The sequence below is a fragment of the Macrobrachium nipponense genome, chromosome 37, assembly GCF_015104395.2.
Source record: "Macrobrachium nipponense isolate FS-2020 chromosome 37, ASM1510439v2, whole genome shotgun sequence".
NCBI lineage: Eukaryota > Metazoa > Arthropoda > Malacostraca > Decapoda > Palaemonidae > Macrobrachium > Macrobrachium nipponense.
The window spans coordinates 48,390,717-48,397,536 of record NC_061097.1 but is presented as its reverse complement, the minus strand read 5'-3'; positions in this window follow the sequence as shown (position 1 = coordinate 48,397,536).

Here is a 6,820-nt window from a genome sequence, read left to right as displayed (position 1 = left end):
CCATGCTATGCACTTTCTTCTCAATAATCATTTCTTGTTAGAATTATGGTTAAGAAATAAGTTATTGAAATTTTAAAATAGGGAGTTGCTTTTCAGTCACCCTGTATAATTCACCTTCCTTGACCTCAGTAGGGGTAGTACTGTCCGTCCACCTCATGCAGTGCACTGTAGGCTTTACTTAAGGATCTTTGCAGCTTCCCCACGGCCCCTTGCTACAACTCCTTTGTTTCTTCATCTGTACCTCCATTCATATTCCCTTTCTTCCATCTTACCTTCCACCCTCTCCTAACAGTTTCGTAGTGCAACAGCGAGGTTTTCCTCCTGTTACACCATCATAGCTCCTATCACATGGACTTTGGCGAAATTTTAGATCCCATGCCATACCACCATCCTCGACCAAATGAATCCAGCAGGAACCCATGGGAGTTGTGGCTAAGTGATATATAGCTCTTGGGTCACGTATGCTGGGTCCGTGGATCACTCACCAGTCTAATCACCTGTAAATGGGTGTCAGAATCCTTAACCCTTGAAGACGTGCTGCAGAACTGGAAGGCTTAGACCATTGAGCGCCTTCTTGTTTGCTAGGTTTGAGACCTTCAGTTCAACCACCAGTAAATGGGTACCAATGGCTGTCTGCTTGGTCGAGTAAATGAGAGATTGAAATGCTTTTATGTATCCTTTTTGTGCTACCATTATATTTTGTTTTGCAGTTCACGGCCATATAGTACAGACAATACATTACATAAAATTTAGATCCAGAAAATAAATCATTGTGATAAACGGCTGCAAAGAAACAGTTACTTAGTGGAACAGTAATAATAGCAATCATGATTAATAATTGTTGACAAAAAACATGGTAACAACATGCTACTTATTTCCGTTAGGAGACCAATGACAGATGCAGAATATGACTTATCCTGCGTCCTCCAATTTTCTCAGCCTTTTCATTTCCCGCGGGCTGCGTATATGCGAACGATTCTGTGAATAAATGAATATTTCGGAAAGCAGCAGTGACTACGAAAGTCGCAAGATTAATCCGTGCTACGAAGCACGTAATCAGATGAAACGTTACAAGTGACCACCACTGTCTTAGAAGTGAACGATGGAGAAGGAGCCGAAGCAGAATGGGACAGATGCCTCTTCTCTTCGCTCACCAAGGGCGAGCACGGAGAGAGAGAGAGAGAGAGAGAGAGAGAGAGAGAGAGAGAGAGAGAGAGAGAGAGAGAGAGAGACTCGGCGCAAGGTCAAATGGAAGTAAATCACCAAACGCGCATGCGTCCCTAAACTCTGGGCTATTAAGGCACGATGTTGCTTTTTCCTCTCGTTTTCGTTCGTTTTATTCCGCTTCGGGCGTCTGGATAGGAGAGCATCGCTGGAAATCCGCAAAAGCGACCGATATCCAGTGAAAATGACTTGTTGCTGACCGGAACAATTAGTAATCGTTTTCGAAATTATATGGAATACTTTTGTTTTTTTGTTTATTAGAGTTTGTCTTCATTGTTTTATGCTCTTTTCTTGTTCTTTGTTCGGAGCTGCGGTTGTTTTGCTGTTGTGGATTTGTCCTTTTCGGAGTTACATCCCTCGCAGTCGGTTATTATTGGTGTTTTCATACTTAACTTTCTTTCTTTTATGCTTATTTCTTGTTCTGATTTACTTCATTTTCCTTTATCCGTAATTTTCTTGTTGGGATCCACTATTTATGTGTTTTCTTTTTGTGGTTCTTGTTATTTTTATCAGTTGCGCATTGTTCTCCTAGAGGGTCTTTTGTTTACACGTCTTTCTTATCTATATTTCTTTTGGTTCTTTTCAGTATTTCTCTCTCGTTTCTCCACTTCTTGATGTGGCTTTCTTTATTTTCGCTTTTCTGTATTTCTTCTCGTATCGCCCGCTCTGCGAGTTACTGGCTGCCTGCCTGCCTGACCCCACCCCTGTCTAGTGTCCTCGTACCCCCTAGTGTCCTCATCCCCCTCCATGGGGGTTCTCATCCCCTCCCCATTCATTCACCCCCTTCCCCAACCCCCCCTTGGATGTGGTTCCCCATAACTCCCTTTGCACTGGACCATCAACAAACCTGATTGCTCGAGTCGCCCCGACGACTGTGCACGACTTCCACAAACACTTCCACCTCTCTCTCTCTCTCTCTCTCTCTCTCTCTCTCTCTCTCTCTCTCTCTCTCTCTCTCTGAGTATGTCAGCGAGTTTCAGAGTGATGTTTAAAAATCTCTGAATTGGTCTAAGAGTAAAAATTGAATAACTAGAATAAGTTTCTATTAATATACAACGAATGCAGTTGAAAATGAGGATTTAGGAAAAGTAGTGTGCTGTGTGTGTGTGTGTGTGTGTGTGTGTGAGAGAGAGAGAGAGAGAGAGAACATAACGTCTCCCAGACAGTTACATTGAAGGTTTCGTCCTTCCCTCAAATTCACGCGAAAACTTCATGAAGTATTAACATATAACTTTACGGTAAGCTTTGTCACCTGATGATCCCTGCTGCGTACCGTCTCTCAATAAGGATTTTCTCTTCGGTTTTGCTAAGGTGTTTTGTTTTCCTTTTACCCAGTTTTCCTCCAGCTTGAGATTTGTTGAAGACTTTTCCTCGTCATTCCGTTTTATCAAGGAGTTTTCTTCGGGTTGACGTTTCATAAGGGAATTTCCCTCCTGTATGTTTCATAGCGTTAAGAAACTCGAGGGAAAAGAAGTATTAACCTTTATTTTTCATATTTTCGTTGTCATTTTATGATTTATGTAGCAGTTTTAGCTCTCTAAATACTATACACACAAACATACTACAAGAACCCCAGATGTTGAAGCGATCACCTTGTCATGATTTATAAGGGCCACTAAGGTTCAAATTTACTAATTCCCTAACTGATTGCAATTCTCAGCAGAACAGTATTCTTAAGTGCACGTCTGATGATCGAGCTACAGGGAACGTATAGCATTTTCCCCTTAATCAGTTTCACTTAAGCCTCATTTTTTATTCAAGTAAGCATTATGCACTTGATTTAAATAACCCGGCTTGTCAGTGTACGCGATAGCTTGAGTAAGCATTCGCATTCATCAATTTGTCCGCTCAGGAGTAATCGGAGTACGGTCGTGCAAGGGTAATTAGCCCCGTGCCGAACCTCCTGTTCTTCGGCCGCTGAAGAATCGTTTGGTGGTTGGGAGGAACTGAGTAGGGGAGGTTTCAAATCAGCTCCTAAACGAGGTTTCCAGCTACGATTCCAGACGCGGCCTTCTTGGCCGTTTTCTAAGGGGTTTCCAAATAAGGTTTCAAGGGTGGGTCAGGGAAAGGGTATACTACGTAGTTTGGTGGGAGGCGGGTGGATGGGCGTTTGGTGAATTTGACCAAGGTACAACCAAGTGTCTCAGGAGCCAGCCAGATAAGTTCTCGGGGAAACCTGCAAAATGTGTTTCAGTTTTAACCTAGAGATTTTCATATAACGTTCCAGACTTAGTTTCAAAACATAGGTTTTCTGAGAGTTTTTTTACGTCGTTTTTCTGAAAAAAAGTTCCTGGGTGCAAATAACTGTCTTAAGGAACAACCCTATATAGAACGAGCTCGGTACAAAAACTACTTTTTGTGAAGGTGATCGATATTTGTTTATTTCAGATATTTGTTTATTTCAGATATTTGTTTATTTCAGTTCCAGAGCTTTATCCAGTTATGTAGCACTCTTAGCTTTGTCCACTAAAGAGAGGCCATCGATGCTACTTGTGGTATCGATAACTAAATAAAGGAAACATGAGTTTTTATGGTCAGATTAAATTTTTGTTGGTAATATTGGTGCGAAGAAACGGCTTTTGCGATGTTTCGAAAATTATCATAAAAAGTTTAGCCGTAGGAGATAATTTTTTTATATATATTTCGTGGACCATAAGAAACTATAAGTATTCCCAGACATAGCAGTTAGGAATAAGACATCGAGGTAATCAATAAGTAAAATGAATAACGCAAGTACAATAAAATTTACTTTAAAAAGTTTTTCCTAAAGAAATAAAAAGATAAATAACGCAAGAACAGTTGAACGTAATGCCTAATGTTGGTTAAGCCATAAGCATTTAATCAGATACCTGTACCATTATGTTTTCTAGTCATATTTTTTAAGGTGACGTACTTTTCCAAAATCTTGGCTCAGTGATTGACCTGTACTGAAAGTTGCCTGGATGCTTCCAGTAAGGGTTTGGTTGGTTGTGGTTGTGGTTGTAGAGGAGGTGGTTGTGGATGTGGCTGGAACTTTCTGAAGTGATCGTAGAACACTCGCAGGTTGGTTGATGGCCGGTGCGGCATGACTAGAGGTTAATGGCATGGAATGATTAAGCTTGTAAAAGGGGGTTGGGATGGGGAGAGAGAGAGAGAGAGAGAGAGAGAGAGAGAGAGAGAGACAAGACGCTGAGAAAGCCAAGGGTCAAGTTAGAAAATGAAAGAATGAAGAAATATATACTTATACTTAGGTACTGGTTGAAAGAGATTTTCAGAGAGAGAGAGAGAGAGAGAGAGAGAGAGAGAGAGAGAGAGAGAGAGAGAGAGAGAGAATATCATGGATTTAAAGCTAGAGAAAAGTAGACTTGCAGAAAGGCTTTGGTGTTTGGTCGAGGAGAGAATAATGATCAAGTGAAGACGGACTCGGAAAGGTTTACAACTGTCGATGACTACTAGCAGGCTTTAGACGAAGACGAACGGCCATTTTCTCTTGTTGTCTTGAAGTTAAGAGGTGTAATTTTTCCAAGAGTTGAATTCTTTCGGTGAAAACGTATGCAAAAATCTGTCTGCGCGTCGCTGAATTCAAGTCCGGCTATTGTGGCCATTTTCTGCAGTATATATAAATATATTCATTTTTTTTTTCAAGTCTCAGATTGTTATTTCGTATATGAAGCCTCAGGTGTATAATAGCCTTCTCTCCTTTACTAGTACTACACGTGTGAATGAGATTTAGCATACACCGATCGCCTTCGTGATGGTAACGTTTGAGGAAAATGGAGAACTTTCTTTTCAGAAAAAAGGAAAGAAAGGAATCTCCAAAAGAAAAGTGAAAACATTTAGAAAGCTCAACAGGCTACAGAAGTCTCATAGCCTTTCACCCAGTATTTGTAAATACTTTTTTATTGTTTTATTGTTCCATTAAAACTGCGTTGATATAGTTACTTTTTAATTGAATGATGTGCATAACTTTTTATTGGAGACAGTCGCATGGCTTACCTAGGCTTTTTCGCATTTTTATGTATGGAAGGGTATTCATAGGTTGTAGTAAATACCGAACACTAGTTTACATTTTTATCAAGAAAACCAAAGGCAAAGGCGTATGCGATCGCTTTTAAGCCAATGATTACAAATGTATGTAAAACCTACAGACTGCCAGGAGAATCGTAGAGCAGACTCGAGAGTTTTGAAAAGGAATTTTTCCTGGAGGATTTGTACATTTTTTTATTCCGAAGGAAATGCAGGCCTCTTTTCCCTTTTGGGCAGATGAAGGAGGGCTGTTGAATAAGGAGAGGGCAGCAGCCAGAAGGGCAAAGCTTCCTAGGAAGGCCACATGGCGAAATGGTCTGACACCAGGAATGATCCAGATTAGACACAGCAGCAGGTCTGGAGGAATTCTGGAGTAACGCTGTTGACTGGGATCAGTGAAACCTTGTAGAGACAGTCAAGAGCCACTGAGTCAGAGTTAGTGGGTGGAGGATTATAGAGTCCTGACACCTTAACGTTCATGGTAGTATAGACTCATTGAATATCTTTTTCTCTTTGGGAGCGAGTTGAAAACTTTCTCTGCAGAGCTATATGATGTATAACCTAAATGAGGAAAAACGATGCTTTACTGGTTGTCATACTTGATTCTTAAGGGATGTGATAAAGAAGAGGACGTGTATATAATCGTCCGGTTATATTTCTTATTGTGCCATGGCTTCTAGCGTCTTAAATCTGCTATGTTTTGTATCAAGAAATTAAATCGTCCAATTTATGATCCTTTAGGTTTTACGTACAAGTACCCAAAATACAGGTAGTAGAACCATCTTCCTTCTGTGGTATTCGCTGATTTTACGCATTGTGAAATACTTGGAGTCTCCTGTATGTTCATTTTGTAAAACAACTGATTGTCTGATCTGTGTAACAAATGGTGCATATCCGTTCACAATGAGTCTCTCCAAGTAACACCAAAATGAATCTGTACGAGACTTGATGTCAAAAATATTAACTCTCCAGACCTCTTAGAGGAACCTTTATGAAGTACTGTCATTAAATGACCAGAGTATGAGTTGAAACACCTGGCAGCTAGAGATGAGAAACGAGGTTTTGTTGAAGAGAATTGTGGGATTCTAAACAGAAACTCACAGGATCCTGAAACTCAATGCACATTATAGACTGGCTTAACCCATTACGCCTACTGCAAGTTAACTGGCCCTTATCACTGGGAAAAGCTCTTTATTTATTGCTTTACTGATGCTATAGCAGTTCAAGGAAATATTCCCATGAAGCTCTTGTTGTTTTTGAATAGAGTGGGATCATGCTTCCAATGGAAATTCCATTGTTGCATGTAAGAATCTATGTGGGTCTGATAACACTGCAACTGTTTTCTTTGTGACAAATTTTAATTGAAATTTTGGTGAATGATTATCCCAAAATAGCTGAATGCTCATTGTTGATATTTATTGAATAGCCTTTGCACAAACTTTCAAAGCCCTCCAACACTCCTGTTGCTGAGAGACTGCAAAAGATCTTGCAAAGTTTTGCCCCTAGTCAGGGAGACTGCGCAGTCCTTCAGGGTTTAATCTGTGATAATCGTTCATGTGTTACCAGGAATCCAGCTGGCATCTCGTATCTG